Source organism: Pangasianodon hypophthalmus, chromosome 1, assembly GCF_027358585.1.
Source record: "Pangasianodon hypophthalmus isolate fPanHyp1 chromosome 1, fPanHyp1.pri, whole genome shotgun sequence".
NCBI lineage: Eukaryota > Metazoa > Chordata > Actinopteri > Siluriformes > Pangasiidae > Pangasianodon > Pangasianodon hypophthalmus.
Genome location: NC_069710.1, coordinates 26773587 through 26785778, shown reverse-complemented (window position 1 = coordinate 26785778; position 12192 = coordinate 26773587). Strand labels below are relative to the sequence as shown.

The 12192-nt window shown below is 37.7% G+C and overlaps 1 long non-coding RNA gene across 1 annotated transcript in view; it reads right to left on the bottom strand.

Moving 5' to 3' along the window:
* Nucleotides 1-7777: 7777 nt before the first annotated feature.
* LOC117596886 (uncharacterized) overlaps nt 7778-12192 on the bottom strand; it is a 32492-nt gene continuing 28077 nt past the window's right edge. Inside the window, exons 2-3 of the long non-coding RNA XR_004577876.2 lie at nt 9391-9540; nt 7778-9117 (exon numbers count right to left, since the gene is read on the bottom strand). This is a non-coding gene — a long non-coding RNA (uncharacterized LOC117596886). The remainder of the gene's footprint in view (nt 9118-9390; nt 9541-12192) is intronic.

Below are 12192 nucleotides of genomic sequence, written 5' to 3'. Positions count from 1 at the left end.
TGTGTGTGTGTGTGTTTGTGTGTGAGTGGATCTGGTAGTTCATCTATAATGTATCAAGAGAGGTTCAGGCAAGATATCACTTCTCTGTCTTATTCCCTTTCTTGCTCTGTCTTTCTCTTTCTATTTCCCTTTACTTCTCATATGTCTCTCTATCTCTCGCACACAATCCATCTACTGGGCCAACACACATCTGAGATGGATAGATAGTGAAAGAGGGGTGTGGAAGAAGAAAAAGTGGGAGACGTGGTAAGAGATGCAGAAAGTGAGGCAGTGCAACTGCTCAAATATTGATCGCTCTCCTTTGTGCTGGGGCCACAGCTCGCGGTCAGATGCTCAGGACCCCGTCAAGATGAGGGGAGGCCAAAAGGCCACCATGCTCAGCTGCATAGAGCTGCTCCATCAGGATGCACGATTAAAAGAGCCTGGGCGTGCGCACACACACACACATACACACACACATATTACATGCATGTACATACACATTTTGTCCATTGAGAGGTAAAAGTCTAGTAAAATGAAAAGCCTGGGGCAGGAAGTGTCCTCCTTCTCAGACTGTCCTTCATACAGTCGCCAGATTGTTGGTTAGTAGACCAGTATACAGTGATCTACTAATTGTTGCGTTCAGGAGGAAGCTCTCTACTGTAGCTAGGCAGTATTTTGGTGTTTCCCAAGTAGTTATGAAATTGTTTGAGCTGATCGGTATTGAAGTGACCACAATGATCTTACATTCATATGCAACGTTTTCAAATAAATGTTGTTCCCATTAATTCTCATATGACTGCTTGATATAGTAACTGCTGCACCATCATACTTTAATCCTTTAAAATATAAATATTGGATTTATATAGTGGATGTTGGAGTTATATAGTGCTGTGGGGTTTTTTTACATGGTGTTTGCCATAGCAGTGTAGTATAGTATAGTATAGTATAGTATAGTATTGTATAGTAATAGTTATTATTTTTTAAGTTATGTTCCCCTCTTGTTTTTGTTGTTTTTTGTTGGTTTTCTTGTTTTTCTTTTAATTTTTATTTTATTTTTAGGCAAAGTTACTTGTACATTCTTACACATGAATTTAAGTTAAATTTAAGCTGTGTATATGGATTATTACAACACGGTTACACTTACAATCGACAGAAGAGACCAATAAATCCTGGGCTTAGGTCTGTATTGATCAGGAGATTACCCTGATCCTATATAAATAATGTTGAACAACAAACACATTCACACAGAGAATAAATGTGTGCTGGTCATAATATAGGATCAGACATCTGCACATTTTATTTACTAGTGCAAGAAAGCAGAGAAAGGAGATCTCCGCGTGTACCTTACGCAGGCTCCACATCTAATAGCTAACTAGGATAATATCCTTCGATGTAGAATCAGACCCTGAGGCAAAACTATTATCTAAAAGTCCAAATGTTGAAAGGAAAATTTCAGCTATGGTGAAGTTGGTTGGATGTGTTTCTACCATCTCTACCAAATTCTACACCTATGCATTCAATTATGAATAGGATTTAATTCTGTGTCAATTATTGACAATCAGTATAATGACAATCGGCAATTCATTCAAATTTCATAAGTGAAAATTGTAGGTCTTTCAAGATAAAGAGTATCTCATTCATAAGGCCTTTATGCTTTTTTCTCAGTGTGGGCAATCCCATAATCCTTTTCAACAGAGTTTCATGAAGGTTTTAACAAACATGGCAAATATGGATATTGCTTGAATAGGTGAACTGCTTGTCTTGTAACTGATTAACAGAGAGCTAAACAGAGAGAAAAAACGAGCTAATATAGTGCAATCTCATGGCGAATGTTAGCATATGTAACTACACATCAGTAATTAGCTAGCCACTGGGATCAACATGGTAGTTAGCATGAGTTCGCTATGTTATTCAATATACACTAGTCTAGTTGTGTTTAATACCAGAAAAAAATAGTCGCTTATAGTTCAGGATCCATGCTCAGCTAAACCAGTAAACCAGCAAGTAGAAGGGAATAATCAAAAGTTGCATGCACAGTGTGCCAAAAGCTAAATGTTATCTCTAATTCAAGCTCATGCTGTCCAGTGAGACAGGAGCCTTTGAAAGATGTGTCTACGTACAGTAGAGGTGTAGTATATTAGTGTATTTTAGCGTATATGTGGATTTTAGTCTAGGACTAAAATTAAAATCTGGCCTCTTACACAATGCTACATTTTTTCACTTCATTGTGGCTATTGTGTATTATATATGGTGTGGTATTGTAAATACACATCCGTTCTACATACTACACACAAAAAGTCCGGTCCCACACCACAGCCGCAGGTGTGCATGCCTAATAACCCTTTTCCACATGCCTCAGTGGTATCCATGATGACGGGTGGCAGTGAGCATTTGGCTGTGAATCACCCTGCCCGTGTCCTCCCCCATCCGCCAGCGGCCCAGACGGCCCACAGAGGCTGTGAGTGGCACCAGGTCCCTCACCTCTGCACCCTGGACCTCCGCCTGACCATCTGCTGCCTCTGCTGCAGCTGCCAATCACTGAAGATAACAAAAAAAACTATCGTTGCCACTAGAGACCTCAAGCACAAGTCATCCAGCTCAACAGCCATCTTTCTCACCTCTTGCCCATGACCTCAGCTACTCTGCCACTAGTATGCTAATTGCCAAATTGTTTCCTTTGTGTACTGCATAGACTCTACACCTAGCATGCTAATCTCTCTTATTGTTTCAGAGCTTTATTCGTGGAGAAAAGAAAACTGCAAATGCTCAAATTGCCAGCAAGCACCTGTGAATATATACTTCATTTCTACAGCTGTGAGTTAATTCTGAAACATGGGAGATGACAGTGTTGACTTGACTGATGACCTTTTTAATCATTTAGGAAACCAATAGTACAGCACATCAATTCTTCCTCCAAACAGACAGATAGCTTTTAATGTGGTATTTTCTTGGTTTTACATTCCATTAGCTCACATCCTTGAGTCACTGCTAATGGCTATGATCTTGGCTTTTTGTTGATTTTCTTTGAGATCATCAATACTTGGAGGTGGTATGAAGCTTGGCTCTTTCAGCTTACTCCATTGTTCATTGGAGGAGATGAAGTCAACATGGAACATGTCGTTTCTCTAATTCAGTGAAACTGTGGCATCAATGACGCAACAACTGGAAAAGTCACTGGTCCATTTTCCAAAGCAACACAGATGGATCGAAGACTTTCACAAAAACCTTAATGCTGAACAAAAACAGAGAAATAGCCACTTCCTGTAACATGAGTCATGTTACACAAAACAGGGAGACTCAAATCAGGTGAATTGTCCATGTCTCCTTTGAGTGAGGGTGGCCTTGACACAACAGAAGAATGTCATTTTTTTACAGCTGTGCCAGAGTTTAATATGGAAACGACATAAAAAAAAATATCTCATGATGACGCATGACCTCTCACAAACCAGAATTTCCCCCTTCTCCAACCCACAGATGTTCTCTCTCACCCATCACTCACTTTCTTGTGCATTCTCTCTCTCTTTCTTGGAATCATCAAAGCCATGGTTGGCTAAGAGTTATGGAAAGGATTTAAAGCTTAGCATCCGCTAGGCTACCCAATGGCTACTAACATTCTCATGCAATCTGAATTGAATCAGCTGCATTTGGGAATGTCTCAGGGCAAGCATATCAACTGTCTTTTAGCTTATATAACCTTCTAGCCCTGGTCCAAGTTGACAAACTGAAAAAACATGGCATACGAAGGAGTATTTAAGCATTGGTTTGGTTGAGGCTCCTGTGTGAGGATGGGCTTAGGACAATTTCGTATCCAAACAAATAAGTGATATCATCTCTCATTTGGAAGAGGATGTCTTTTCATTTCTCCACACACATTGGACAGCTGTTTAATGTTATTCTCAATCTCTTTGTTCTTTATTCTGAATAAAAGTCTCCATTGCTATGATCTGAGCTTGTTATGGATGCTCTTTATTTTTCTGCCGTTCTAAACATTTACAGTGCAGTTCTTCATCAGCAGAGATAACAAGAGGAAACATAAGCAGTAAGATAAATGTCACAACACTTCCTATTCTCCTCTCAGTGCACAGATAAGGCTGGCCACAGATGAAAGAGCCGGCTGAAATAAAACAGAGGGAACCGCATTTGTTCTGATCACGATAGCATCTCTGTAGCACATGCAGCTGAGATACACTGGGTGGATAGAGTTGTGTTCAGATGAATGTAAATTCCAATAGAGAGTTTCGCACTTCAAAAGCGTGAGGTGTGAGACCAAATAACAGCACTGTGTTTGTGTTGTAAAAGGTTTGGCTGCAAACGGATCAGTCTGTTTCCAGGATCAAATTGGCATATGTTTTCTTTCTCTGTAACACACCAGACGGAACCAATAAAACTTACTTATGAATGTTTTAGAGCAGTAAACAGTTCCTTAAAATACTGTTTCAAGGTGCATAGGTTATATGTTAAAAAAAAAAGTAAAAAGGCAATATGATGTTAGGCAGAGGTTTGAGGTTTGATTAAGACATTATGCTCATGTATCATAATATGTAAAGAATAAAACGCAGTGGATCATGCTATTACAGGAAAATAATCAGTGATGGGGGGAATGACTGTTACCATCCTAAAGTTGATATTTTTCCCAACAGCACAAGTGTTTTATAACTCTTATCCCACTGCATTTGGCAATATTTACAATAGAGCAGCTATAAACACTGATTCCCACACCACCCTCTTTTTGTTTTTCTCTCTTGAAGGACAAAAAAACACACAGCTTGTCATGTTCCAGAAAAACCGGAATGTTCCCTGCCCTGAAGACTTTCCCATGGTGGAAAACTTCCTCACTTTTACGAAATGCTGACTCCTTTCATAAACTTTAAATAGATGTCTCCTTACAGAAAGCTTCACCATATCAACAATTCTACATCTTTCCTTGTTAAATAAAGCTTTAATCTGTTTATTATTAGTGTTAGATTATGTGGTGCGTCCGCCATAAAAGTTCCTGTGCAAGTCGGAAACAATAATGTCTTCAGATGAGCACATTAATATAAACCATTAATATATTAAGCATTTAAATTATAGATGGAACTATTGTCAGAGCTGCTCTTATAGACAGTTAATCAACACCTTCTGACCAAACAGGATCGAGATTTCAAACGTGCTGTGGAATAAATGCATGTAATGTCTATGTACTGATCATTTGGAAGACCTACAGTCCTTCTTTGATGTTCAAGGATTGGAAATCTGTCCTCAGTTCAGAAGACGTTGCGGATGAAACAGAGCTCCTTGATCGATTTCAACAGCAGCTCTTGGAAGGTGCTGGAAATGCCAAGAGTTTTCTTACAGCAGGAAACAATCTGTGGTGATTTATTGCTCTTTTAATATTGGCTTTCAGCCCTATTGCACTGCAATACAAAGAGCTAAACACAGTGTTGGATAGCAGTTCCCCCACATTCCTTACCTCAAAAGGGGGAGGGAAAAAAAAAATCTAAAGTGATTTTGGAAGCGCATGCTTGAGGAGCTCTACTCCTACATCCTGCAGACTTTATGTTAGACAGGATCTAGAGTCTGGCTGCCAGATGGTTATCTTATCCAAAATGATTTGTGCCCCTGTGTGAACTTATTAAACATAGTGATGGTTTTAATTTATAAAAGTGCTAGACAGGGAGGGCCAAAAGTAAAAACAAATTAAAGATAACTGTGTGTGTTTAGGCAGCATTTTTTTTAACCATAGCGAGTGACACTCATACTAAATTGCTTGAAAGGAATCATGTAGATGCCTGGTATACACAGACCGCACTAATATAATGTTGCCTTTTGAAGGCAAAATTGTGATATAGTGCTCACCTCCCACCTAGAACTCTTTGTCTCACTGACATGAAGTTTTTGGTGCCTAAAAGCTAAAATGATATTTTATCACAATGAGCTTTGTTTCAAGATTATAACAGCTGTACAGACAGTTGTTCAGGCAACATAGGAGCAAAATATTATTATTGCACTTTATAATTTTAGCATTACATTATAAATATTGAACATTGTGAATATTTTAAAGGAGTCTGGAACATTAATTCAGAGGTTTCCAAAATTTTTTAACGAATGACCACCAATGGACATTTTTAATATTAATTCTGCGTGGTCTTAGCATTTTAGTTTCTCATCGTTATTTATCATCTTGCTTCTAAATCCATATTTTCGTGTTTGTTTTCTTGACTTGAGTTGTTGAGGATAGCGAAAAAGACTAAAATAGCACATCCGCTCCATTTTTAAAAGTGTTTGACTGTGACTCCCAGCAACACACAAAATAGTAACACAAACTCCATCTTCATAGTTAGAGCAATTCTGATAATATTCATTTGTAAAATAAATGAATAAAACAAAACAGGAGACGTATTTTTCTCTCATGACCCCATTTGTTAATCAATTGTTGTGACCCCTAGTCTGAGAATCCCATCAATGCAATGTGTCTTTCAAATTAAATAATCAATCAATCAATCAATCAATAAGAGAGCAAGTAAGTGTGCCATCCGAGTATTCTTAGCCCACTTTGTCTGGCTCTCTATAATTTTGCCTGTGAAGCCTGATAAAATCATTCATCTGTAGTTTCACCATGTTTAAGAAGCAGAGACTAGAATATTCATTTAAAAAAATTTAATAATTTTTTTTAAAGTCTTTAAAAAGTTAATATAAACAACATTAAACTCACCAAAGTCATGTTTAATTAATTGAAGAAGCCAAAAGTAGTAATCATGCTTAAAGATGATTAATTAAGTAGCACTGTACTAAAAATAACACCAGAAGTCATGGTCATTTTCATGAACAGATTTGTTGTGTTCAAATGCCTTAATGTATTGATAAATCTCAAATGGTGAAATTTTAACATTTCTAAAATATAGCTCTAAAAACTACAAGCTTTCCTGAACTTGTTACTACGCGTAACATACTGCATAGTTTGTACATATATTTCATATCCTGTAAATATATTTCATATTTCTTAGTTCTTATCTTATTACTTATTCATTTCTGATTTTTAAATTTTAATTTAGTATTTAATGCACAGTCTAAAGAGGAGTAGGCCAGGTTTCCATTTCACTGCAAGTTATATACTGTATATAATTGTGTTTGTGACAAATAAAATCTTGAAATCTTGAAATCTTGAAATCGTGAAATCATGAAATCTTGAATTGAAAGCTTTCCTGAACTGAGGCGCAGGAGCATCACAGACATTTTGAAAGCCATTATCCGATTGCAGACTGAATTGATTAGGCTTGTGTCCATTTTTTATGCCACCTAGCTATCTGAAAACCTAATCAAGGCCTGACATTTGTTCACTGTGTGAGGTAATCACACACAGCTAGCAAGGTTTAACACATCTTTAAGCAGAGTGACTGTTTTTGGCATCTTACCCAACATGGTCTGCTCAGGAGGATAGTCTAGGCGAGATTAAAAATAAATAAAACCTTTCCATGTTGTTCTGATAAAACATTAAGGGTCGATGAAACAGTTAAGGGTTTCTTAACCTTTAAAAGTCTGTGATAATGTTTGCACCATTAAAGCTCATGTCTTACATATTGCTTAATAATTTAGGAATTATTTGCGGTTGAGACTTACTTTAAATTGCATCATGTTGCAGAGGTCTGTAACTCAATGGGGGAAAAAAGTCATTTTTGCAAACCCACTGATAACTTCATAGTTAAGCAATAAAGCATTTTTTTTGCATATTTATGTATTTGCTGTTTTTCAAGGTGGAGATTAGTTGTACTACTGCAACCCTGAATTGGAACAGTGGAAGAAAACTGAAATGAAATGAAGTTAGTTGTACTATAAAGAGCAAGCTTTCAAACAAGACCTTTTGACTAATTGTGTGTTTTGTTATTCAGTCCCTACACCAATCACAAATCATAGTTTGACATAAAACACCACATATGTATTTGAAACATGGGCATTTTTATTGACTTTTAAACCTAGGTATCAAAAACATAAAAAGTAGGCATAGACCTCTGAGTGTTAAAGTTGCCAAAGTATGTTATAGACAGAAAAAAAAACAGTTTTCATCTTTTTTGTCTGTTTGAGAGAATTCAGCTACAGTGACTTCTGATAGGTTTTCCCAAACTACCCCATGTATTTTAAAATGGATAAATCTAGTCAAAGAAAAATCATCACCTGTATATTGCCAGGAGCTCTAGTTACCAGGCGTGGTGTTGTTTTAAGGTAAAACATCACTTTAGCTGTGGTCTCTAAAGACTGTTTTATCCTAAGTAGGACATTATGTGCATAGAACTCAAATGAACTGTGAGTGAGAGTATATGCAGTGAGGGTATGTGCTATTCATCATGCACAGACAGGAGGCAGTTTCAGATCCTCCGACTGGATGAGGCATCATCATCATCCATTCATCATCCTTGAATCCTTTAACGGTTGCGTGACAATCAAGAATGACTCAGGATGAACCGTGTGTCACCACGGTGTCTCACACACCGAAACCGTGAGAAATCATTGGGAGCGCTACAATCGTTGCTGTGGTAACCGGACCAAATCCTTGACTCCTACACTGCGTATGTGCGTGTGTGTTGTGATTTTATAAATGAATCGAGAACTGTGACTTTGTTTACAGCCAGTATTTCACGGGGTTCTGTTGACTTTTTTTTTTTTTTTTTTTGGAAAACACACACTGACTACATTAATTAAAACTGAGCATTCTGATGTTATTTCGAATTGTATATATTAGACATTGTGATTGTTGTTGCAACATAAACAGTCAAGCTTGTTCACTGCATTGACCTTGAATATGTGATTTACTACTCCTCCATTGTTTGCTTTACAGCTATGTGTGAAGAGTACAAAGCCTTATTTGTTTGCATTGACAATAACTGTATCTAGATATTATGTGCGATAACAAATGATCCTATCTCACGCCTTTTTTCTCTTTCTGCATTATGAACAGATTTTGTTACTCCTGCTCAGTATGTAAATAAGCGAGCTCACTAGGTGGAGTGTAGGAGGCTGTCACCATCTTATTTTTGGAGTTGGATATTATTATTCAAGATGTTTTTTTGAGATTACTGGATGACGTATCCTGTGGGCTACAACATTCTCCTGAATGTTAGAATGATGCAAACACAGTGTATGTATTGTGTTTACACCTGCCTGAAACACAAAAAAAAAAGCTGTGAGCCACACTGCCTCCAGAATCGCTCTTGCTTATCGATTGCATCCAATCACGTTCCGATTGCAGTGTGTGGAAATGCAATCTGATTGTGATTGGATATCCAACATCATAAGTTAATGCAAGGCAGATTTGAGTTAGGGTAGATTTGCTGAGGAGAGTAAATACTGGCTATGCTTTTCACTTTTTAATATAGTGTTTTGGTTGTTATTTGGTTGTAAAATTTGGTTAAAACATTTATTCATTCATCTCACCATCTTCAGCAATCACTTCTTCTTGTTCAGGGTTGCAGTGGATCCAGCGTCTGTCCCAGGAACCTGAACTCAGGATGGAACTGGGGATCCTGAAGCTGTGAGGCGATAATGCTATCCGCTGCACCTCCATGCTGCTCATCACTAAATCACCTAGAATTCAGAGGCAACATTATGCAATTTACAGGTTTCACATCTTTTTGTCCCAGTGCAGGGAAGATGATTGGGACTAACCTACTGTCTACTATAGCAGACTGTACTTACTCTATTTCCTAGTGCATATTCAATGAATGATAAGGTTGCTTACAACTGGACTGGCAATACTGGAGTACTGAAGCTGAAGTGGCACAGTTTTGTATGTTATCCTCATGTTCACATGAGATTCCTTTGGGTTCCCCGGTTTCCTCCCACCTCCTTAAAACATGCCTTTAGGTGGACTGGTGACGATAAGTTGCCCCTAGGTGTGAATGAGTGTGTGAATGTGTGTATAGTGCAATGGACTGGAGTATTCCTAATACCTCATGCTCAGTATTCCCGGGATAGACCCCGTATCCTCCACGACCCTAACCAGAATAAAGCAGTTCCTGAAGATGATTGAATGAAACACATCTAGGCAATAGTCGTTGTTTCAAATATAATTTGGTCTCATGTGTCTTCCTGTCAAAGTTGAAATTAAACCACTGATGTGAGGTTTAAACACTGCCAAAATACCAGTACTTAATCATTTCTATGAATGTGTGACGTCCAGACTGAATCATTAACGTTTGTCCTCCTCTCTTCAGAGGGTGGCCTTGTGATTCCTGAATCACTGTCTTGCTTAAAATGCTGCTCCTCTGAAATCAGCCTGCTTTGATTCGCCTCCACGTCTGAATAACAAACAGGAAAAAAAGGGAAGAGGAGTTCTTTTTCATTCTCTTTGTTTTTGCTGTGTTCTCTCTCTGCAATTCAAGCTCCAGGCGCAGCGTATTCCATGCCTGATCACAATGAACCCTAAACAGATAAAGTGGCATCGCTTTGCTAGGATTGTGTGGCACATCCTGTGCTGTTACATGCAATTATCTCATTTTATATTTTTGATATGTGTGTGGGCAGGTGTGAGCATGTGTGTGTGTGTGTGTGTGTGTGTGTGTTTTGCTGTGGGAGAACTATGGGAGAATGCAGAAAAGCTCTACATGGCTGTTGAACTGAATTGTCCCTCATAATTCTGATGCAAAATTGAACGACTCTGCGTCAGTCGAGAGCCACATTATGACAGTGCTTAACAAAGCTTCCATAATAATAATAATACCTGCTGGATATGGCTAATTAGCCACAGCGAGGAGGGCTGTTTTATGTAAGGAGATATGAAATAAATGTTTCATTTATATGGAATATTATGGCTCTAGAGGACACGTACAACAAAGCACAGCACAGTGAAGAGCCTCCAAGCTTTGTGCAGAATCCAGGCACTCTCAGGATTGAAAAACAGATGAAGAGATGTACAAATAGGAAGTGACTGCCTGGCTCGGATTTAAGAAACACACTACACAAAGTGCAGCTCAAAACTTTGCAAGCACATTGTTCTACAGTCTGTGCCAAAACAATCTGATCCCACGCAATATTCATACACATCCGAATCAGTCTGAGAGATTTCACTGGATTTCATATGAATTAAGTTTGAATGCTACAACCAGTAAACCAACCATTTTTTCCCCCAAAACATTACTAGCTTTTCAAACACACTGCCGTTGCATGCAGATTCTCATCAATCTGAATGGTTTAATTCCAGCTGCTGCTTCCAAATGAATGGTTTGAATTTGGCCTAAACTCAGCAGCCTGCGGTGAATGTGTATTTACGTTCCTGTTAATCTGAACTAAATTTATGCACATGCAAGAAGCAGCATTTCGTGCCGATGTTGCCATAGCAACAAGAAGCTTCCCAGGTATGTTAGAGCAGGGATTCTCAAACTTTTTTTTAGGTCTTTAACTGTAAAATTAATTACACTCAGCACATATTTATTGTATGAACATTATTTAAACATGTACAATAATATTTTCCTCTATTTATTAGAGCCATAGAGCTTTTTATTTATCTTTTTTTTTATCTACCAACAGAACACATTAGGTCCAAGTTGACATTATTTATAAGCCTACTTGGGTTTGAGCTGTTAAAGTTTGGATTAAACCTATTCACTGTAACTACATAAACAAAATAACGGACCCACTATGCCTCATGCTATGCTATGCCACATGGACCCCACTTTGAGAAGTGAACATATAATAATTTCATGCAAAATCATAAAAATTTTAATGATGTGGTTGACTTCATACTACTCAAGCCATAAAAAGAATTACGCCCCCTAACTTTGCCCACTTATCATATGTCTTGAATAGTGTAAATTGTTTGCCAGACCGTGTTGCATAACAAGTATGGATATTATTTCCTTAAATTATCTCATTACTTGTGTTTTCAACAGGTTTTATACTGCAAAAATATATCAGTATCTTGAATACAGGCAAATTTACATCACATTTCATATACATCATATAAGATTATTAAGCCTACTTCTTGTTATTTTACTCATTTCATGATTGAAATTATCCTGCATTATCCTCTTTTATACCACATTGCTGTTGAATTCTTGAATCTGACCAGTCAGAATATACTGATAAATTTTCTATAACAGCAGTTCTGGTTCAGTTCAGTAGACAGGTTTCCATTAATGGGCTAGTTCTAATGCATTATCATTTCTATAGTAACAACTTTCACATGGACCTGTATGGTGGAAATTCCACATCCATTAAGTCTAACAATAAACAGATTAA